We start from the raw sequence: 24,141 nt of genomic DNA, 5'->3' as shown, positions 1-24,141 counted from the left end.
TTTTTTCTGATCCAGCAGCGCTCTTATTGGGTTCTGAATACTTGTTTAAATCTTTCAGTTGTGTCTTGGTTTGAAGAATGGGAACACATGCTGTATTTTGGGGATTCTCAGGAAGCAGCAGGTCATATTTTCTGTTCTTGTGGTAGATAAGAATAGCAGTCAGCTGTCATATAGCTGTCATAATGGAAAAGAACTTATTATATGACTTGGACAGTGGGCCAGATTAATGGTAATGTTGAAGTAATTGGTCCTGGTTGAATTTCTTTAGGACTCCTTCCTGTGGATCCATATAACAATGGTGTCATACATTGTACATAAAAAAAGGAACTTGGGGATAGCGATGAGGAAGTATTGCTTGGAACCATTCATAAATATGTTCGCATACTATGGAAGCGTGCAAAATGTTACTAATCTGAAGGCATCTTTTCCCACTGAGCAAACCAAGGTACCTATATGTAACTTGCAGAAAAGTTACAGGGAACCAGGCAGAGGGCCTTCTTGGTAGTGGCACCCACCCTGTGGAACGCCCTCCCACCAGATGTCGAAGAGAACAACAACTACCAGACTTTTAGAAGACATCTGAAAGCAGCCCTGTTTAGCGAAGCTTTTAATGTTTGATGGACTACTATATTTCAACATTTTGTTGGGGGTATAAATAATTTATTATTATTATTATTATTATTATTATTATTATTATTATTAAAGTTGAAAATTGTAAAGTTTACAGGTGAGTCTTGTGCCTGAAACAATTTGTCATAAACAAAAGTGGGGGTTTGGGTTAGAAACCCTTTCAGTCCATCTGTTTTTCATCATCAAAGAACAGTGCAGAACAAACTATTCTTGACTATGCCATAATCTAGTCAATGTCAGCAATATCAAATGAAGGTTACAGTAGGATTGCTATACGTTTGGAAGTTCCATTTAGCATTTGAAGTATTCAGCCCAACATTGCTGTTGTTATGTTATGTTATGTTATGTTATGTTATGTTATGTTATGTTATGTTATGTGTGTTATGTTATGTTTTATGTTATGTTATGTTATGTTATGTTATGTTATGTTATGATGTTATGTTGTGTTTTATGTTATGTATGTCTTCTTACATTGCAAATTCCTTTGGGGTGCCTCATGGGACATGATTCATGTGAAATTGTTGTTGTTGTTGTTAAAGTCAAGAGACATCAGTATGTCATGAGGAGTCAACAAGACTTACCAAACTACGAATGTAATAAAAAGAACTAATATAGCCCCCAAATAAAATATAATAAAATACATATTTATTGGACATGATCTCAAGTTGTTAGAAATTTCACTTTTTGACTATATATGAGAATCTGCAATACTAAGCTACAGTGAGTTTAGTTTACCTCACCATGATGAAAACATTCTCAGCTATTAAGTCTGTGCTTCCACAAAGTCTGGTACCAAAGACTTGCTGATTTACTTCTTAAAGCTATGAATTCTTATTTTTAAACCTCTAGTTATTGCTTTAAAGAATTTTTCATCTACTGACCATACTCTTACAAATGCATTTTCCAGGAGCTGAAGGATTTCTAGCAAGGTATTTCCTGAAGAATGCAAACTATTCCTGATGCGTTACTAGTTTGTTTCTAATCAGTCCTTAAAACACTTGAGACAAAAATGATTGTACAGCTTTCAGTTTCAACATCATCAAACATGTGTATACAACTTCCAGCTTTTTGTTGAATTAAACTGGAGTGTGTTGAATTAAACTAGAATGTTAAATCTTCAGATTATTTATCAAATGTTTACAATTTTCACAGCATAGTCCTTTGTTGGTTAACAAGTGACTCATTTAGAATAACTAGCCTCCTGCAGCCAAAGATCTGGCTGGCTACTTCTTCACAATATTTGGAATTCATCCTACTCAAGCTCCTCACTGCCTCTTAGAACTCCTTAACCGGAGGTCCCACAATTTCTATTATGTGTCTTTCGTTTGCGCTCCTCTAGTTGCATTTAGGGTGGGTAGGTAAGTAGCGTAGTGCATAGCCAGCACCTGGAAGCATGTTGGGTAGTGAGCACATCACTGATCACCTGCTATTATTGGTCAACTTGGGAGGTCTGCATGGTTTTGTGCAACCAAGGCCTGGTAGGTGTCACCTTCTGAATGCTGGCACCTGCCAAGTAGCATATCATGGATTCCCTTTATGGGAAGATGGCTATTTGCTGTGTTATTTTTATAGGAAAAGAGGTGCTGGAACTCACCATGAATGCCTACATTGTTCTGTTATAATGGCAATGGCGCCCACCTGAGAGATGCCAGAAGTGAGTTCCGGCGCGTTCCAGCTGAAGAAAGCCCTGGCTGTTTGCCTCCTATCATGCCAGCTTGGGTGAGAGAGTTTATCTAGGGTGGAACTTATCTAATGCTGAATCTTGAGAATTACTTACTGATAAGGAAGAAAGAAAACCTGGCGGTGGGGGGTGGTGGCTGCTTTTGGCACACGTTCATTGACTGTGTGTTCTCATCTAATCTTTCTTGACTGCAGTGATGCAAAATCAACTTACCTGTTTTCCTTTGAAAAGGTGAACAGGGTAGGCACAGATGTGCACATGTGTGTCATTGCAGAATGAACGATGTACCCTCTGGAGTGAACACACCCACCTGTTGATGGATCTGAGTCTGTGGCAAGTGGTAGTGATTTGAAGGCGACACTACATTTACTCACCCTGATCCCAGGAAGTGAGCACCACCGCTGCCTGGTTGCAGAAAGGTTAAACAGAGAATATTTTGGGGGCTAAATAAGATCCCTTCTAGTTTCAACATCTAAAGCCCTGCTTGTCTTGAGAACTCAATACCTAATGCTCCTTTCTGTATGTATCTATCTCCATTCCCTCAAGCTCAAATACAGAGGGTGGCCACAAGAGAAAGTCCCCACCCCACCCCAAAGGACCCCAGCTGTGGAATGTTCTCTCTAGGGAAGCTCACCTGGCACACCACCCTTTTGGCACCAGACTTAAGTTTTTTCTGTTTTCTCAGGCCTTTTAAAATCTTGATTTTAGTAACTAGGATATGGCTGGTGACTTGAAGTGCCTGTCTTAGATGGTCATTTCACTTCTTGTGCTCTTTATAATATTTTATTGTTCTGGTCTTTTGTATGGTTTTGTACACTTGTTGAATTTTAAAAAAAGATTATTGTGGATTTTCATTTATACCATCATCTTGCTGTTATGTTTTATTTTTCTGTCTTGCTGCCTGGAGAATTTATTTTATGAGGAGTCTCAGAAGCACAGAAATAATAATTAATTTTCTCCCTCTTCAAATGGATTGATTCCCATAAATCACATTTTCACAAGTCTGCATTCCATCTGTCCATTTTCTTGATAGAATGAAAAGCAATAAACTGCAACAATCTGCAAGCTTCTTCAAATAAAGGTCTGGGTGACATCCTGAAATTAAAGCTCAGTGAAACTTTCTATTGCAGTGGAGCTTCAGTTGGTTTAAGCCTACATGCAGAACAAAATCCAGGAAGAACAATTTCTTCTGAAATTGGCATTATGTTATTTGTTGTACTTTTATTTATTATGCAGTTTTAATTATGTATTTTTTAGGGATTGTAGTTTATTGATATTTGCCAGCTGACCTGGGAAAGTACTTGTGAAAAGTGGTGTATTTATATTTAAATACATATTTCCCATGATGATGATGTATTGTCAGCACACATGATGCTTTACTGGTAAACATAAGCAAAAAAGATGCTGCTCAGAGGGAGGGTGGTGTGGGTGGAAGCAGAAGCCAGAAAATAGTGGAGATGTGAAAATGCAGTTGCACTTTGATTTCAGTTATGTGAAGTCTCAGTTCTGCTCTGAATGTGATATTGGGCTTATTGCCAAATGTGATGGGGCAAATCCAGCTATTTAGAATGTGACAGCTACTAGGAACATGCAGCCAAAAGTTGGACTAATTGGTACGAATCAGTATGCATAATCCAACCTCATTCTCATCCTGCTCCCTCCCTTTCTAGGGTAGTCTGTTCACAGTGCTACAATGTTAGTAAAAACAACAACATTGGGAATAATGGGACAGTGACTATTAGGGTTGAGCAAAGAAGTGTAACCGCAATGACTTGTATACTATGGGTGGTGTTGGGTAGAAGTGGCTGGACGTATGGAACTGAATAAGGAGCAGGTCATGGGGAAGACCACTGCAGGGGCCAGCTCACACGGCAGATAAAGCATTGGGCTGGATCCTTAGTTGAGCAGGTGCCTCGTTAAAGGGGTCCAGGAGTGGTGACTCTGTCCAGGAGCTCACACAGGGGCCGATGGGCCAAACCCCCTTGCAGAAATGGTGGCCGTGGCATCCGGTCTGTGTCAGGGGTGACTCCCCAGCAGAGTCAACCCCACGGAGTTCCAATCAGCCAGCATTCAGGCAACTTGATACATGCCCAATGCCATGCCCAAACCTTCTTGCACGTGCAATCAATAAATTATACCCAATGCCAATCTCTTGTGTTCGTTTCTATGGTCTACCCCACACTAGGCTGCAGGCATCATCACACACCCCTGACAGCAACTGGAACCAGAGTGCAGCCTGTGCATTGCAGGCAAGCGGGATTTGGTTAGATAAGGGAAACGAGGAAATCTGGGGTTGTGAGATCAGGAGCCAAAGGCCATAGGTTTACCTTGAAGAATTGCGTAGAGGTGTGATTCTGCAAGGTGGAGAGAGGAAATAGAATACTGCAACATTTTGTTGCAGACCCACTTTTAGATAGATTAATAGCCTGTCCATAAAAGAAGGTTCATCTAGCAGTTTGCCCTTTGACACTCTACTCATTCTTTCTGTTTCATAATACAGTAATTCTTCCATGGAGAGCATCTTGTGGGTGTTCTGCTTATCAGTCTCAGTGCCAAGGTGTCATATATCCTTTATCTCTTTCATAATAGTTAGACAGAGATCTTTGTACTTTCTTACTTTGTTTCTTTTTCCACTTAGGAGCAGGGAAGCATCTCTGATCATTTCTGTTTCCTCTTGGTGCCAAATGGACTTCTGTTAGAGGAAAATTAGTAATACTTGCCTAATGTAGTTGATATCAGGGATTGATATTTGGCAGCTAAGTTTTAATTGCATTTATAAGTATATCCTAGAAGTGTTTTTCTGAGTTCAATACTGAACATTTAATTTCTAGAACTGTCACAGAAAAAGGCCTATTTGACGGACTGACTGAATGGCTAAGGAAATATTCTTATGGTCTTTTTTCTCATCCAGACCTCGCCGGAACTCAGTTCCGGCACCTTTCAGATGGACGCCATTGCTATTATAAGAGAAAAGGGGAAGTGTTCATGGTGAGTTCCAGCACCTCTTTTTCTAGAAGAATAGCCCTGCTTATGGGCATACTTTTGGGGAATCACTTTATATGTACCCGTTTCTCACTAGGTGCCAATAGTTAAATTACATTTGAATGAGCTATAGTGATTCAAATTTTGTTGCAATGGTAGTTTTTCTTTTTATAAAGAGTGTAGCTTGGTACTATGTGTCGAACTTCAATGCTGATCTTTTACTCCCATAACTCCAGAAGGGCTCAATATCGTTATTGCACCTGCTTTTCATCCCCTGTAAGTCTATTTCACAGCCCATTTGTGAAGCCTTAAGGTGAAATGGTGACTGTCTCCCACTAAATTCATGGCAAATCAGAGTCTGACTCTCTGAGATCAGAGACTAAGCAATCTTATTATATCTGCCAGGATTTTCGGGATGTTCTTTTTGGAAGAAAGTTCAGAAGCTGGAGAAAGGTAAAAACAAAATCCATATATTGATATATGAAGCTTGATCTTGATGGGACTGGCATCTTGCCTCATCATTATTTTTGTTACATGCTTGAGAGATTCACATAAGTCTTAAAGGAGTTATTCTATGTGTGTGTCACAATTTGACCAATTATTGTAACACAAGAGATCTTTTTAAACTTCAGAAAGTAGAGAGTGGACAAGCTTGGCATAAAATGCAAAGTTCTCATACTTTCCTATGAAAGTTAATTTGATTCACTTATTACAAGATTTAAATTATGAAAATATTTCACTAGTAAATGAAGAAAGTGAAGCAATAACTTCAGAATTCAAATTATGTTTTGGAGCGAGAACTCTCTGAGGTTGCTTCATATCTGTCTTTGATAGGGTTATTGTGTAACAACGATCAGCAAAGCTGTTAAATCCTCAAATATTGATTGAATTATCTGTCCTTTTGGAAAGTTTTCATAGAGGTCCAACCTTTCTTATTTGCACCACAGGCTTTGTTTTCTAACTCTGAATGCTAGAATCTTGTTTTACTTCTTGGATATCTTACATAAAAATGTGAACACATCCCTGAGAGTAAGCCTTTCAGCCAAAACTCGCCCACATCTTCAAAGCTCAAAATGCCAATAGATGCCTCCTCCATTCTCAAGAGACATTCTCTGAACTGCCTTCTCCATTAACCATTCTGATAAATCTTTAAATCTGGGTGTGCACTTATGCGATACTTAATAATGCATTTTTGGAATGGATTAGCAAAGTTTAGAAAAAGAGGATAGTTTAATTATTTTTAATTTTTAATTTTTATTTGTATAAAATAAATTGAATCTTGTCAGGCTTCAACATTTCCCTTCCGGGGTGGGGTGGGGAGAGGAATCCAGTAAGTAGGATAAACCATAAACTTAATGGAGAAAAGATTGGCTTCAAATTTTGCAGTGAGATACTATATCACTAAAGAATTTTTTTCTAAACAATTTATTCTTCCTCTGTCTGAAAAGGGGGAGGTGAGAAAAAGTTTCTTGCAAAGGAGGAATAGAATTTATATACAGAAGCATGAATATTTTAAACATGGACTTTAAAATCTTAACTTCTTTAATATTTTCAGTTTTACATATCAGACAAACCATCAGTAGTAATTCTAACTTCAATTAGATAGAGAATAATGCAATGGGGAATTTATAATGCTGTCTGTCTTGCCTCAAACAGATGTTTGAAATGTTTGTAACAACAACAGAAAACACATGAAAGATGATGTGTCTCTTCCTGGCAGGCCCCCCGCCCCCCAAACCCCCCTCTGTAGCTGTTTGTATGAGGCTTTGAAAATGAAATTTAGCTTAGGGTTACCAGACGTCCCCAGTTCCCAGGGACAGTCCCCAGATTTGCAAATCTGTCCCCGGGAAACGTGGCAGCGGCAGCCTCAGCAGCCCGGAGCCAGCCTGTTAGCACAGTTGGCTCTGGCTGGCTTCAAGAGCTGCTTGCTGCTGTGGCGCCCACCATTTTTCCTCACCGGAAGTCCCCATATGATGTGTCTGGTGCACCTATGACGTGTCTTGTGCGATCCCCTTCCCCCTTTATTTTGACTGATCAGGGGAGGCTCAGGAGTCACGGGCAGACGGCATTGCCCAGTTTTTAAAAAACTCTGTGCATTTATGTTTCACAGGGTGCGAAAGAAGGGCTTTGCACTTTTATACAATGTGCATGCGTGCTTGGGCCCAGGGTCTTTTGCCTCACCATCTCCACTACTGACTCCCTGTTGCTACTCAGCTTAAAAAAAAAAGTGTCCCTGGATTCATTGAATCTGGTAACCATATCTTAGCTGCCACTATGCTTGTCTGTGGAAATATAGTGCAGAGCAGAAACAACGAAACCCTGCGTCCAAGTGCATCCTTGCTCCTGTACTGTACCACTCCTTCAGAGCCTGGCCTCAGCCTGAGCAAGTCATCTTTCTGGCTATGCTTCCACCCGCTGCCTTCTAGCTGGAGATATGAGAAAGAACCGCAGTGAAGAGCCTGCCTCTGCTCCACCATATACTGCTGGCACTCTGCTGGTTTCTGTTTGAGTCATTGAGCCCTGACTGTCTTTATACATGTTGAAATGCAGGGGGAGAAGTGGGGGTGCAACCAGACAGTTCCACCTGCAAATTGTGTTGGTCGAGCAGGCAGCATATGTGTCAGGGAACTGACATCGGAGGAAAGGGAAGTGGTAAGGCTCCCAGAGACTGGGAGAGAGTCAACAGCCAAAGCAGGGACCAGCAGGGGGAGCGCGGGGTATCTGGAGGAGGATCTCAGTAATGCTGAGAGAGACGCAGCAGCCCAGGCAGGAAGCAGCAGGGGAGAGAAAGGGGTGAGAGACACTTCGAGCGAAAATAGCGGGGAGGTGTCAGAAGCAACTGCAGGGAGACCCATGCTGCGCCGGAAGCTGCCACGTCGTGAGTCCAGGAGACGTGTTTCCGTTAAGGAACTTCTTTGCTGGAAGCGCTTCCGCAGACAGCCACTGTCAGACTCTACTAGTGACTAGAGCAGACATGTCTGAGGAGCTCTGTCACACACAGAGGTTTGTGGGGTCGCACAAACTCTGAAGGGGCACAATTTTAAGCACAAGCAGCTAACCATCCCTTGACAGCAGTCTGACAGTCTCTGTACGCTGCCTGTGCAGGAGAAAGCATCATGAGCAACCCAGTCGGAACCGGAGACGCAGGGGTTGGAGCTGGTCCAAGCTTGGAAGAAAGGTATCAAGCTCTGGAGGTCCAACTTGCGCTGCAGACGGCGAGGCTCGAGGAGAGAAGGGCTCAGGATGCTGACAAAAAGGGGAGAACCACTCAGTTCCCCAGAAAGGTACCAGGATTGGTGCAGAAGTTTGGGGGGGACCCCAAGGATTACCATGCCTTTAGGACTGAGATGCAATATGCTCTGAATGTGCAGTTTGATGAGTTCCCTGATGAGGAATCGCGAGTTGCGTTCGTAATTGGGCATCTTGAGAAGGGGGCGCGGGACTGGGTTCGACCCCTGATGGCAACGCACAACGATATCCTAAAGGACACTATGAAATTCTTTCGTGCAATGGATATCATGTTTTCCAGCGATATTGAGGAAGGGTTGGTACGCAGACAGCTAATGGCTTGCAAGCAGGGAAGCAGATCTGTCCGTGAGTACTGGACTGAATTTACCATGCTGATTCACAGATTGGGGTGGGATTTATCGGCGGCACCCATTCAGATGCTATTTGAAGAAGGTCTTTCTTCAGCTGTGAAAGACGAGCTGGCCAGGAGCCCCAGGGCGGGGTCTATGGATCAGCTGACCAAATCTGCGCTGACCATTGGAGCGCGCCAGGAGGCAAGAGCCTTGGAGAGGCGGGAAGGGAGAGGGGAACGTTGGAAGGAGTTACGCATTCCAGACATTCCTGAGCCAGCTTTCCCGCCGGCAGAGCCGATGGAAATCGGAACAGCCCGCGCGCGCGCAGTTTCAAAGCCCAGTGAGGGGGCGAAGAAGGAGGGAAAGGGAGCCCGGAAATGCTATCTCTGCCAACAGCCAGGCCACTTTGCCAGAGTCTGCCCCCAGAGGAAGGAATGGCAAGGGATGGTGGGAGCTGTTGAGGGGGAAGAGCAGGGAGAAACGGAGCAGGTAAAAGCCAACGCCTGGTTGCCAGCAGGGCACTGCAGCCAGGCCAAAGAGCAGTGAAAGTGCCCCTTCCCCAAGTGCCAGTGCCAGAAGCTCCTCGACCTGCTCTAGTGATTGAAGTGTCGCTAGAGCTGCAAAATGGACACCCCCTAAAAATAAAGGCGCTGTTGGACTCAGGCAGCTCCTGCAATTTCATGAGCAAGGAGTTTCCTGCTGAACACCAGATACAGACTATCCCTTTAAGCAACCCCCTGCAGGTGACCACGATTGATGGCAGGGAACTGTTGGGAGGAGGCGTCAGCTTGCAGACCGTCCCAATGATAATGAGGGTGGCAAGGCACACAGAACTGATAGCGTTTAATGTGGCCACCTTGGGAGGCGCTCCCATTATTTTGGGAATGAGCTGGCTAGCCCTACATGATCCGCTGGTGGGCTGGCATCAAAGAGTGGTTTCCTTCGGTTCCGCACACTGCTTAGAACACTGCAGGGCGGAAAAGGGGTCAGCAGGGGCCCAAGCCACCCTAGCAGGGACGGAAGTGATGGAGAAGGGGAAGGTGCCACCACAGTATGCTGATCTCAGCGACGTGTTCAGCGAGAAGGAAGCGGACCAACTACCCCCGCATAGGCCCTTTGATTGCCAGATCAATTTACTCCCTGGAGCACAGCTTCCTGTAGGCAAGTTGTATGCCATGTCAGACAGGGAGATGCAGGAGTTGCGAGCGTTCATTGACAAGAACCTGAAGAGAGGCTTCATCAGAGAGTCCAAGGCAGCGGGGGGTAGCCCAGTGTTTTTTGTGGATAAAAAAAACACGGACAAGCCGAGGCTGGTATGTGACTTTCGGGCCCTAAATGCAGTGACAGAGCCGGCGGCTTTTCCTATGCCCAGGATTGATGATATTTTGACCAGGGTGCGAAAAGGAAAGATTTTTACAAAGCTGGACCTAAGGGGGGCGTACAACCTGATACGTATAAGGAAAGGGGATGAATGGAAGACCACCATGTTCACCCCTTTGGGGGCATTTGAATACCTCGTTATGCCTTTTGGATTACAAACAGGCTCCGCGTGTTTTCAAGCCTTTATGAACCATGTACTGGGGCCTTTGCTCTACAAGAATTGCGTGGCCTTCTTAGATGACGTGTTGGTGTATTCGGAGAATGAGGAGCAACATGTGAGAGACGTCAGAGAAGTGTTGAGCAGGCTGCAAGCCAACAGACTGTGGGTGAAACTGGAAAAGTGTCAGTTTCATACCAAGGAGGTGGAATTCCTGGGGTACCGCTTGTCAGACAAGGGGTTGGCCATGGACCCCGGCAAGGTTCAAGCGGTGCTGGAATGGAAAACACCCAAGACCAAGAAGGATGTGCAGAGGTTCCTAGGGTTTGGAAACTTTTATCGTAAGTTCATCCGAAACTTCGCCCACCTGACGGCGCCCATCACGGACTGTCTCAGCAGCAAAAAGAAGTTTGTTTGGACGGGGGAGGCGGAGCGAGCGTTTGAGGAACTGAAAAGGGCCTTCGCCTCTGACGAACAACTTCTACATGTGGATTTACAAAAAAAGCTGAGGGTCGAAACAGACGCTTCGGACAGAGCCATAGGGGCGGTGCTTCTTCTGCAGCCGGGGAAGGAGGGGTCAGAGTGGCGACCGTGTGCCTTCTTTTCGCGAAAGCTGAACAAATCTGAGAGAAACTACACGGTGTATGACCGGGAACTTCTTGCGATTTATGAGGCCTTCCGGAGATGGAGGCATCTACTAATTGGTGCACAACAGAAGGTGCAAGTGTGCACGGACCATAAGAATCTAGAGTATTGGAGAACTGCGCGAGTGCTCAACCAAAGGCAGTTGAGATGGGCCCAGGAGTTCTCCAAATTTAACTTTGAGATTTGTTATGTACCAGGCCCGGAGAACGTTAGGGCGGACGCTCTCTCACGCAAACCTGAATATTTGGAGGGAGAGGGTGCACCCGAAGAGACCCATGTTATTCCCGAGGACCGCTGGGTGTGTGGGGCGGCTTTGGTGGGGCAAAGGGAACTGGTAGAGGGAACGGTGCAGGATGAATACGCCCAGGACAAACTCAGGGGTCTCAGGAGGGAGGGAGACAAACCCGGGGGTTTTGAGGAGAGAAACGGGGCGTTGTACTACAAGGGAGCGTTATACATACCTGAAGGGGAATTGAGGGAAAAGGTACTCAAGCAACTGCACGATAGCCCCACAGCAGGGCATTTTGGGCAACACAAAACCATGTGGCTGGTTACCAGGGAATTCTGGTGGCCCAAGGTCAGGGAAGATGTGCGTGAATATGTGAGAGGGTGTGACCGATGTCAACGAGCCAAGGGGGAGAGGCGGGCACCGGCAGGTTTATTAGAACCACTACCCACGCCGGAAAGACCATGGGAGGCAGTGGCAATAGATTTCATGACTGATCTGCCCAGGTCCAAAGGGAAGACAGCCATTATGGTTGTGGTAGACCTGTTAACCAAGATGGCCCACTTTATAGCCTGCTCACATGCGGTCACAGCAGAAGAAACCGCTAAATTGTTTGTGGAAAATGTGTTTAGGTTGCATGGTGCCCCCTTGAGGGTGGTTTCGGACCGAGGGAAACAATTTACTTCCAGGTTCTGGAGGAAGCTCATGAGCTTATTGCATGTAGAGGTAAATTTTTCCACTGCCCGTCATCCAGAAACCAATGGGCAGGCGGAAAGAGCTAATGGTGTCCTCCAGCAATATTTGAGGTGTTATGTGAATGACAGAGAGAATGATTGGGTGGAGAAGCTGGCGTTGGCAGAATTTGCCTATAACAATGCAGAGAACGTGTCCACAGGGATGAGCCCTTTTTTGGCCAATCACGGGTGTCATCCCCGAGCCTTCCCAGGGGGGGAGGGGGAGAACTGGAGCGTTCCTGCCGCAGAACAGTTCGTTGAAGAAATGGAAGCGATCCATCGCCAGCTCCAACTTAATTTAAACAGGGCGAAGGAGGAATATAAGAGGCAGGCAGACAAAACCAGAAGGGAAGGGGAAAGCATTAGGGTGGGGGACCAGGTGTGGCTGTCCACCCAAGGGTTACCATTTAAAGGAGGTTGTAAGAAGTTAAGACCCAAAAGACTGGGCCCATTTGAAGTCACGCAACAGGTCAACCCAGTGGCTTTCAGACTCCGGTTACCGAACCACATGAAGTTGCACCCAGTGTTCCACAGATCATTGCTGTCACCGTATATAGGGGACAGAGAGGGGAGGGTCAATAGGGGACCAGCTATGGAAGAAAAAGAACACAGCTACCATGTAGCGGAGATTCTCGATTCCAGGTGGAGGGGAGAGCAAGTAGAGTATTTGGTAATGTGGGAAGGGGAGCCGGAGTCGGAAAACACCTGGGTCAGGGCAGAGGAGGTAGATGACGAGGTTTTGATTGAAACTTTTCATCAGAGATTCCCTAGAAAACCCCAGCCAGTGGCGAGGTTCCGGAGGGAATACTTCGCCACCACCGACGACGAAGAAGAGTTGGAGGGGTTCGCTGATTCCGAGGTGGAGGAGGATTCAGCGAGTCGGAACGAAGACCGATGGAGGGAATTGTTCGAGACGTCTGAAGATGAAGAGGATTCTTTTAGGGGTTTCAGCTCCTCACCGCCCAGAGGAGAAAGTAGGGGCGGGGGAGAGGGGGGCCCTGGAGGGGAGGTGGATGTCAGGGAACTGACATCGGAGGAAAGGGAAGTGGTAAGGCTCCCAGAGACTGGGAGAGAGTCAACAGCCAAAGCAGGGACCAGCAGGGGGAGCGCGGGGTATCTGGAGGAGGATCTCAGTAATGCTGAGAGAGACGCAGCAGCCCAGGCAGGAAGCAGCAGGGGAGAGAAAGGGGTGAGAGACACTTCGAGCGAAAATAGCGGGGAGGTGTCAGAAGCAACTGCAGGGAGACCCATGCTGCGCCGGAAGCTGCCACGTCGTGAGTCCAGGAGACGTGTTTCCGTTAAGGAACTTCTTTGCTGGAAGCGCTTCCGCAGACAGCCACTGTCAGACTCTACTAGTGACTAGAGCAGACATGTCTGAGGAGCTCTGTCACACACAGAGGTTTGTGGGGTCGCACAAACTCTGAAGGGGCACAATTTTAAGCACAAGCAGCTAACCATCCCTTGACAATATGTTACAATTTAAAATAAAAAATTAAAACAAGCAAATAGTGAGGTGTAGAAGTAGAAAGAGAGGACAGAGAGAGAGAGAGAGTCAAACTTTGCCTATCCTGCCCTGGTCCCAAAGTAATAACTTTGCTATGTAACACCCCCATTAAACTGCACTATCAGGTCAATCAAAGGGTACACCATTTATTTCCTCTTGGCCCCGCTAGGCAACCACATGCTATAATCAAGGCCGGTCTGGATTGAATATCCAAGCTGCCTGCCTTTTTCAGACTGAGCAATCCTTTTCCTAGGTGTGGCTTTCCTATTGGAATGCATCCGCTCTTACCATACCCAAAAAGCCTTGCAACAGGTGCTTGGCGAAGGACTGTTTTATTTTCATGTGATGTAAATAATTGTACCATGAGCTGTGCCTATTTTACAATCATTAAAATGTCCAGTCTCTAAGGGAGACATCATAGTTTGAAGCACTTTGGTGAAGTATTGATAAACTACCATCACTATGCAGATCGCTCTTAGGAACTGCTTTGGGGCCCCTATTTCAACTGAAAAGCACGCTGTCAAACAAAATAGCTTATGGAATTTTCTATTGTCTCTTTTATAACTCACTATTATGAAGAAAAGGTTTCCCCCCCAAGCTTGGATTTAATAACTGCAACCCAGTTCCAAGTTATTAATGGATTTATAAGATTACTGATTCCCAGGTGTACAGTGGGGGGGGCTCTCCTATTTGCTTTTTAGGAACCTGATATTACTTTTGTTCCTCTGATATGCCCTCCCTTTTTTCCTCATATTTATTTCAGAAAATAGGTTGACGAAAACTGGGGGTTTTATGCCTTTCCCATAAAAAATATATAAATTTACAAAGTACAAATAGCATAAAAGGCAGAGCAGAACTCTTTCAAGAACCCGAAACAGTGCAACTCTGTCAAAACTTCACAAGGAGGAATTTGAAAGTTGAGTGACAGCATTCTACAACTCACATGCCCAGAACCTAGTTGGAGATGTCGTCTTGCCTTAGATCAGGGGTCGGCAAGCTCACGGAACGATGGGTTGGTCCACACTCGGTCCATCGGAGGATGGGCCAGAGCGTGTGCGCATGCATGCTCTTCTGGGTCAGAGGAGCACCCATGCTCATGCACACACACTATTTCTGGCGCTTCTCCGTCCCATACGTGTGTGCACACACTATTTCTGGCACACATCCGGGTCAGAGGAGCGCCTATGCGTATGTGCACAGGCGCCATCAACCCGGAAGTCGGTCCCGTGCTGTGCTGGTAAGAGGGGGCAGCAGAGGGCAGCAGGGGTTACCATGGGCCGGATAGACGAGCTCCATGGGCCAGTACTAGCCCATGGGCCTTAGGTTGCTGACCCCTGCCTTAGATGAACCTTTTGCTCATGAAAGGACCTCCCTGTAGCCGAATCAATGTGTTTATTCCTTACAGGTCAGAGGATAGGCTCAGATGACAGGTGCACTTCGCTCTTGAAAATAGTGGCCTGGTTGTTAGCCGCACAACACACAGCTGCAAACTGTGCATGTAATGGTAAGCATCACAAAATGAAAAGTAAGGGTTAAAATTCTTCCCTTTTTGTCTAAATGCTTGAATCTTCTGTTTGAACAACCTGCTTACATTGCAGTATAAGCACAGGAGCCTATTTCATGCTGTCTTGCGGTACATTCACCCTTGGAGCAACCCGATGCTGAAGGTAGTATAGGTGCTTAGGGCGCAGAGTTTAGATGCCCATTTCCCCACTTCCTCTCCAGCAGTGTTCTGTTCCCATCCTTTCAGCACTAAAAATCAAATGGAGGTGACACAGCACTGAATCAGCATCAATTAGAATGGCCAGTAACCGACTCCATTATGTCCTTTCAGCCATGGCTTTGTGGAGAACTTCCAGATGGTTGAATCTGTCAACCACTGTCTTTGGAACCCAAGTTCTCTTGAGGCGTTGTTCAAAACTGGCAATTTGTTGTTCAGTTGTTTTAGGAGTAGAAATCACCTCACTGGTTGTCTTGAAAAATGTTTTCTCTCTTTATAAGGCACTGAGATTTACGAGTTAATTAGGCACCTCTTTTTTCCTAAATTGGCTTTTCATATCTAAGGTTTAATGATCCAAAGCCAAACAATAGTGCCAGTACATGGCTTTTTAATTTTTACCCAAATCATTCTTATGTTTTTTGGAATGTTTTTAATCCTCCAGTCACTTGGTTCACCCTGAAAGCTTGACTTGCATGTATGAAGTCTGTGGGAAAAAGAATTATCTTAATTTTTCATTCAATAAACCTCTCAATGAGAAATCAACATTTCATTACCACCTTTGTTTAAAATTAAGATTAATGTTTTAACATGCCTACATACATTCAAGAGTATATTTTCTCTGGATTTCTTGGCATGAACCATGGACACATTTTTCTTTTATGTCTATCGTTCTTTTCCCTAGGAAGTAACTTGCCAGTTGTTTACAAAAAGAATAACCTGATTTGAATAATAATAATAATTTCTATATTTATTGAGGTGGAGATGTGAGTATGGCAGGAAAGAGATGACAACCATAGATGATAATATAGGTGTCAGGGCTGCTGCCCAGTCCCAGCTCACATAGGACCACGTTAGCCAGCGTTCACGTTAAAAGAGTCTTTATTGGGTTACAGGTTCCATTTCCAAACTGCGATGTGCAGCCCCACGTCTTCTATGTCAGACCGGCGAAGACCCGTCTGAGTCTCCGCCTCTAGCACACCAGCTTAATACCCTAGCCTTGCTCCACCTCCTGCGCCTTTCCCTCCGTCTCTGGGTCCTTCTGCCCCCCGTGGTCTCTTCTTTCCTACTCTCTTCTGACGCGGACCCCCCTGACCCTTCCGCCTCCTTGCGGCGGGCTTTGGGACCTGGCTCACTCTCCGGGCTGCTTACTGCGCCAGCTTCCGCTGCATTTGAACTTGGCGCGCGCGCCCAACTCTCTACCTTCCTCTTGATCGTTTCATCGCTCCCGGAGGTGGGCGTGACTACTCCTGACTCATGCCCTCCCTCCTGCTGAAAGCCTCCGGAACCCGATGTCTGGTCCCCTTTCTCCCCTCTGCTCCCGGCTGGGCACGTGGGTCCCGATCTCCAACTGCTGCTCTCTGATCCCTCTCTGGACCCTTCTTCCTGGGGTGTCCCCCTGCTTCCCCCCCTTGCTCTGACCGCTGGCGCTCCCTTCTGGGAATCCTCGGACTCACTGGACAGGCTCGGTGATCTCGGGTCGTCATCCCCACTCATCCTTCCTTCGTATTCCTCCCCCTCGCTCTCTGTCTCCTCCCTTCTCTGCGTCTCTGCTCCTGAACCCCTGACATCCATCCCCCCCTCGAAGCCCCCCCTTCCCCCCTCCCCGCTTTCAGGTGTGGGTGCTGGGTGCGCCATCATCACGGGAGTGAATGCCGGATACAGTTTGCTCCCCGTCGCTGGCCGCCAACTGAAGACCTCCGAGTCTTCCTCCTCGCGTTCGTCAACGTTGATCTGCTCCGCCTCCATTTCAGTGCCGCCGTGCTCGAACCCAAGATCCTCCCCGAACACGTCCATGTCAGTCTCTGCGTCGGTCGCTCGACCTGGCATCTCCAACCACCTCCGGCGCCACTGCTCCTCTGGTCGATCGTCCCACCAATACGAGGTGTCTGACGCCGAACCCTCCGGTGACCCCTCTGGGGAACGGGTGCCCGGTGCGGGCTCCCCGTCCGAGTCGAATCCATGGAACGTGCTGGAGGAAAGTGTGGGCGTGAACAACCAGTCGTCGAAGAAGCCTGCTGGCATGGGTCTGTGTGGGAAAAGGGCATGAAACTCGTCCTTGAGCAGGGGTTCCTCCAAAGCGTAGTCCGGCACCCAGCTATTAGCACTGGCCCGGGTGCCCTCTCTGGCTAGGAGGTATTCTACTCCCTCTTCCCCCCATCTGGAGTCCAAAATCTCCGTGACTTCGTTGATGGGGTCCTGCTGTGGCAATCTCCCCGCCTCCGTCCGCTCCTGAGATGGACTCGGTGCTGTTCCTGGTTCCTGGAATCTGTGAGGTGCCTTGTAGGGAGTAAGCACCGACCTGTGGAACACCGGATGCATCCTGGAACCCTCCGGCAGCACCAACCGGAAAGCTACTGGGTTGATCTGTGCTTCGACTTGGTATGGACCGAGTTGCTTGTGCCCCAACTTCTTCTTGGCTAACGATCTGGTCGGCACTGCGTGGGCTGCCAACCAGACCCAGTCTCCCACTCGGATCTCTTCGCCAACCCGCCTGTGCTTGTCAGCTTGCACCTTGTATGCGTGCTTCGCTAGCTCCAGCTGCCGTCGGAGTTGATCGTGGACCTCCTGCAACTCAGACGCGAAAGCGTCCGCCGTCTGCGGTTCCCCTTCCCCCACTCTCTCCAGTCCCGGGAAGGTTCTGGGATTCCTCCCATTGTTGGCGAAGAACGGCGTCACCCCTGTGGACACGTGCTTCGTGTTGTTGTAGGCGAACTCGGCGAGCGGCAGGTAATCCACCCACGTCGCAGGCTGTTGATTGGCATAGCATCTCAGGTACTGCTGCATGATGGCATTGACCCTCTCCGCTTGCCCGTTGGTCTGCGGGTGTCTCGCTGATGTCAGGTTGATCTTGACGTTCAGGAAGCCCATCAGCTTCTGCCAGAAATTCGAGATGAACTGGCGTCCGCGGTCGGACAGTATAGACCGCGGCAGACCGTGCACTTTGAACACGTGATCTATGAACAGTTTGGCTGTTTGTTCCGCCGTGGCCACCTTCGCACACGGTATGAAATGTGCCATCTTGGTGAACAAGTCCACCACCACTAGTACAGCTGTCTTGCCTCTCGAGCTGGGTAGATCCGTGACAAAGTCCAGGGCCACCCTCTCCCACGGTTCAAACGGCGTTTGCAGCGGTTCCAGCAGTCCCGCCGGTGGTTTGTGCACTGGCTTGGCCCTCTGGCAGGTGTCGCACCTCGCGACGTAGTCCGCGACCTCCCCTCTCAGTCTGGGCCACCAAAGGTCCCTTGCGACTAATTCCACCGTTTTTTCCGTGCCAAAGTGTCCGGCCGTGGGTGCGTCGTGCAACTGTTGCAGTACCTTGGCGCGAAGTTCGTCTCCCGGCACGTAGATGGCCCCTTTACGTAAGAGCAAGCCGTCTCGTATCTGGAACTCGTCGCTCTTCGCCGTGCCCTTGTGCACCTCGGCCATCTTCGCCTGCGCGAATGAGTCGTCCTGCAACGCCCGCCGCACCGCATCCAGGTCTACTGTGGCTGAAGCGCACGCCCACGCTGTTGGCGCGAAGATGTGCATGGCTGCCGCTGGCGTCGCCTCTTCGAGGTATTGCGGTTTTCGGGACAGTGCATCCGCCATGATGTTGGTGTCGCCTGGGACGTACTCTATTCGGAAATCGAAGTCAGCAAAGAACTCTGCCCAACGTATCTGCCTCTGGTTCAGGAACTGCGCCGTGCGCCAGTGCTCCAGATTCTTGTGGTCCGTGCAGACTTGCACTGTGTGCTTGGCTCCGATCAGGAAATGCCTCCACGCTTTGAACGCTGCATGAATGGCCAGCAACTCCCTGTCCCAGATGGTGTAGTTCTGCTCCGACTTGCTGAGCTTTCTGGAGTAGAACGCTCCCGGCCTCCAGACCCCCTGCGTGTCTCTCTGCAGCAGGACAGCTCCCACGGCTCTATCGGACGCGTCTGTGTCTACCCGCATCGGTCTGCTGGGGTCGATATGCAGCAGTTGCTCTTCCGACGCGAAGAGACGCTTGAGTGCTTGAAAGGACTGCTCCGCCTGCTCCGTCCAGATGAATTTCTTTTTCTTGGAGCTTAGCGGGTCCGTAATAGCCGCCGTCTGCATCGCGAACCCCTTGATAAACTTGCGATAGAAGTTGGCGAAGCCCACAAACCGCTGGACCTCCTTCCGGTTGCGCGGGCTCTTCCAATCCAACACCGCGCGAACCTTGGCGCTGTCCATGGCTAGCCCCTTGTCCGACAACTTGTAGCCCAAGAAATCCACCTCCGTCGTGTCGAACTGGCACTTCTCCAGTTTGGCGTACAGTCTATGCTGCTGCAGCCTCTTCAGCACCTCCCGAACGTCTTGGTCATGTGCTTGCTGCGATTCGGAGAATATCAGGATGTCATCCAGGAAGCAGACGCACTTCTTGTAGAGGAGTCCCGCCAACACATGATGCATGAAAGCTTGAAAACAGTGAGAACCGTTTTGCAATCCAAACGGCATCACTCTGTATTCGTAGGTGCCCAGAGGCGTGAACATGGCTGTCTTCCACTCATCGCCTTCCCTCATGCGGATGAGATTGTACGCCCCTCGCAGGTCCAACTTGGTGAACATGCGTCCCTTGCGCACCGTCGCTAGGAGGTCGTCAATCCTGGGCATGGGGAAATCAGAGGGCTTGGTCATCTTGTTCAAGAGGCGAAAATCAACTACAAGTCTTTTTTGGGGCGTGTCTTTCTTCTTCATGAAGAAAACAGGACTGCCCCCCCACTGCCTTGGACTCCCGGATGAAACCACGCTCCAAATTGTGATCTATGAACTGTTTGAGTTCCTGTAGTTCGTCCTCAGACATGGAATACAGCTTCCCTTTCGGCAGCGTCGCCCCTGGTAGGAGGTCAATCTTGCAGTCATACTGCCTGTGAGGGGGTAGTTTGTCTGCCTCCTTCTCGCAGAAGACCTCCAGAAAGTCTGCGTATTTGTGGGGGACTGCTTGCAACGTTCCCAACTGCAGCTGTGATTCCTCCTCCTCTCCCTCCTGTCTGGGCAGGATGCAGTGCTCGGCACAATAAGAAGAGCCGAAGATCAGCTGTCGCTGGTACCAAGCCAGTGTCGGACTGTGCCTGTCCAGCCAACTCATGCCCAACACAATGGGCGTGTCCGACAGTCGGGTGACATTAAAACTGATGACTTCCCTGTGGTTACCAAGTCGCATCACCATTGGCGGCGTCTGCTTCACCACCTGCCCCCCCAGCAACTCTCTGCCATCCACTGTGACGACTTGCAGGGGCAGAGTGGCAGGCAGTAGCTGTATAGCGTGCTGCTCCACAAAATTCTGCGCTATAAAGTCTGCATTGCTTCCAGAGTCCACAGAAAGTGGCACGTCTATAGTGACGCCATTGGGTAGCTGGAGAGATGCAGTGAGCTGCACTACTGGTTTGGGTGGGAGGGGGTCTGTGGGTTGCAAGATCACTGGGGACTGCTTCACTGATTCGTCTGGCTGGGCCCCAGTGCCTCTGCCTCCAGCCAGACATCGTCGTTTCCCTGCTGGGGTTCGCTGTGCTGCGTGGCTGCTATCACCGTTGCGGAGGCTGCAGTGTGCTTGGAGTTCCTCTGGGGACACTCTCTCGCCAAGTGTTGAGGGGTGTCGCAAATGTAACACTTCCGGTTCCCTCTAGGAGGCTTAGTCTTGACTGCTCCCGGTGCTGGGGCTCTGGTAGCTGACTGAGCCCTGGCGCCTCCCACCTCCATAGGTTCCACTCCCCCTCCTGGCGGAGGTGTGGATTGCGCACGTGCTGCTTCCCTGGGAACGAAAGAGAAACTTCTCGCTGCTTCGCGCCCTCCACGTCCTTCGTCTCTGCACCATGGACGTTCTTCCAGCCTCACCCCCACAGTCAACGCCCTTTGGACCACCTCCTGCGTGCTCCGGGGCCTCTCCCCCCTTGCAATTTCGTCCTTAACAGCACTGCTCAGACCCTCCCAGAACAGGTCTCTGACTGGAGGTGAATCCCGGTCCCATTCCAAGGCACTGACCAGCGCAAAAAAGCGGGCGTGATACTGCCGTACGCTCGCCCTCCCTTGTCTCAGTCCATGTATCTCCCGTCGAGCAAGATCCACGTCAATGGTAGATAAAAAACACGCATCCATCGCTTTGATAAAGGCATCTGCACTCTGAAGCGCCGGATCTTTATCCCTCCACAAATTGCGCAGCCACGCTTTAGCATCCCCATGCAAATGGGACAGTATAAACCCCACTTTCTCTTCCTCATCTCTAAAGTCTTTTGCCAGCAGTTGCAGTGCGCACATTACGTCTGCTCGAAAATTGGGGTACTGTTGCAAATTCCCATCGAAGTGAGCCACAAGCCCTCCTGCTCTCCGTGCCAACCCAACCCCCTCCGGTCTGGGTCCCGGTTGCCCTTGCTTAACCAACGCTTCAAACCTGGCGTGGAGATCTCTGTAGGCGGCCGCAGCATCCTGCTCCCTTTTCTTGGATGCCAGTACCTCTGCGTTCAATTGGGTCACTGCCTGTTGCAGCGCTGAATTTTTTTCTGCTTCCGTCATCTCTGCCAACCTTTGTGAGCTTGCTCCCAAACACCAATTTCCTCCTCTCACTGCTTCTGCCTCCGCTGCGAGGTTTCAGGTGTCCGAAGCTACGAAGAGATGGGTCTTACTGTCAGGGCTGCTGCCCAGTCCCAGCTCACATAGGACCACGTTAGCCAGCGTTCACGTTAAAAGAGTCTTTATTGGGTTACAGGTTCCATTTCCAAACTGCGATGTGCAGCCCCACATCTTCTATGTCAGACCGGCGAAGACCCGTCTGAGTCTCCGCCTCTAGCACACCAGCTTAATACCCTAGCCTTGCTCCACCTCCTGCGCCTTTCCCTCCGTCTCTGGGTCCTTCTGCCCCCCGTGGTCTCTTCTTTCCTACTCTCTTCTGACGCGGACCCCCCTGACCCTTCCGCCTCCTTGCGGCGGGCTTTGGGACCTGGCTCACTCTCCGGACTGCTTACTGCGCCAGCTTCCGCTGCATTTGAACTTGGCGCGCGCGCCCAACTCTCTACCTTCCTCTTGATCGTTTCGTCGCTCCCGGAGGTGGGCGTGACTACTCCTGACTCATGCCCTCCCTCCTGCTGAAAGCCTCCGGAACCCGATGTCTGGTCCCCTTTCTCCCCTCTGCTCCCGGCTGGGCACGTGGGTCCCGATCTCCAACTGCTGCTCTCTGATCCCTCTCTGGACCCTTCTTCCTGGGGTGTCCCCCTGCTTCCCCCCCTTGCTCTGACTGCTGGCGCTCCCTTCTGGGAATCCTCGGACTCACTGGACAGGCTCGGTGATCTCGGGTCGTCATCCCCACTCATCCTTCCTTCATATTCCTCCCCCTCGCTCTCTGTCTCCTCCCTTCTCTGCGTCTCTGCTCCTGAACCCCTGACAATAGGTTTTTCACTAGTTGTTTCAACTTCTTTTCTTTTCTTACTTTTTTCTTTTCTTTTCTCCTGGACAGTGAGTTAGTAGAAGTAACTGATTTATTGTCCAATTTGTTGCCCAATGTCTTTGCTTGTTGAGAAAGTTATCATTTTGACATGTGAAAGCTTCCGCACAGAAAACAATATTACAGTGGTACCTCGGGTTACAGACGCTTCAGGTTACATACGCTTCAGGTTACAGACTCCGCTAACCCAGAAATACTACCTTGGGTTAAGAACTTTGCTTCAGGATGAGAACAGAAATCGTGAGGCGGTGGCGCGGTGGCAGAGGGAGGCCCCATTAGCTAAAGTGGTACCTCAGGTTAAGAACAGTTTCAGGTTAAGAACGGACTTCCGGAATGAATTAAGTTCTTAACTTGAGGTACCACTGTACATCCTTTTACCACACAAGATTGCTTAGCTTTGGTACCATTTTAAAAAAAGATTTCTTTATTGTGTAATCCTAGTCAAACAAGAGAGCATGTAATGAATGTGGTGATGTCATACTAATCAGATTTGGTTATGTGATAATATCGCTAAAGGCAAATTAAACTGTCTATTTGCCCTCACTTTGAGTCACACGTACCGCCTTGCCCACATGATAGAGGGGGGCCCAGGGCCGAGTGAAATCAGTGACCTGTGCGTGCATGCCCCACATTGTGTGTGCATGATGTCAGCGCACACCACAGTGTGTTGGCATTGCATGCACACACCTGGCAGTGTGCATGTGTGGCTGCTGCAGAAGTTGGGGGTGGCCCTCTGAATTAGAATTTTGTGGGGGCCAGCCCCCCATACTTGGCACCTCTGCTTTGACTAGCTGGAGGGAAAGTATATATCCAATTCTTTTTTTAGTTCTTGTTTTTAATGGGTGCTGAAATCCATATCTTGATGAAAGTGCTATGGATGCCAGCACAAAATGGCTGCCATGGGCGGCAGCAAAAATAATAATAAATAAAAATGTGATGATACTCTGTATCAGTGAGTTTGGTCACAACCCCACTATCACCACTGCATATACTGTTTGCTAGGGCAACCTTGCTGATGCTGATGGTCTTGCTGTCAGGGTATTTGCTTTTTGCTTTTGCCTGTATTCACCGCACCACAATATTTTGCCCCAATCTAATTCTAATCATACATAGTTCCACATGATGAGCTTGGACAGAATAGAATATGCTTCAATTTAAAAGCAAAGTTGTGTAGATGGACGACACCTGCACATCCAGATGTGGATGTTATCAATTGTACTACATTGACTTTGCATGATGGTTTGCAAGAATTCATGAACGGTCATCTCATTCAACCCCTGTTGAATACCTCAACCCCTGTAAATGTAACAAGCTCCAGAGTTCCTGTTATTGTAGCTAGGGATGGAGTAGGGATGCAATGTGCTTCTGATAACTTCTGAGCATCTAGGAAATGAGGTGATCCTCTACTCCTTTCTGCACCCCTGGAACTAGCGACCAGAACAGTGAATTTCTCCTGAAGGAGCTAC

The 24,141-nt window shown here is 48.4% G+C and overlaps 1 protein-coding gene across 4 annotated transcripts in view; it reads left to right on the top strand.

The window, feature by feature from the left end:
* Positions 1-24,141, top strand: part of CHRM3 (cholinergic receptor muscarinic 3) — a 248,872-nt gene that overhangs the window by 141,413 nt on the left and 83,318 nt on the right. Inside the window, exon 4 of one of the 4 annotated variants that reach the window (XM_082215047.1) lies at positions 5,699-5,746. The exons of the other annotated variants lie outside the window; for them this stretch is intronic. The gene's annotated coding sequence lies outside the window, so the exon portion shown is untranslated. The remainder of the gene's footprint in view (positions 1-5,698; positions 5,747-24,141) is intronic. 4 annotated transcript variants of the gene reach the window in all.

The sequence above is a fragment of the Podarcis vaucheri genome (genome assembly GCF_965113315.1).
Source record: "Podarcis vaucheri genome assembly, chromosome: 3".
NCBI classification, from domain to species: Eukaryota; Metazoa; Chordata; class Lepidosauria; order Squamata; family Lacertidae; genus Podarcis; species Podarcis vaucheri.
This window is presented reverse-complemented; position numbering and strand designations above follow the sequence as displayed.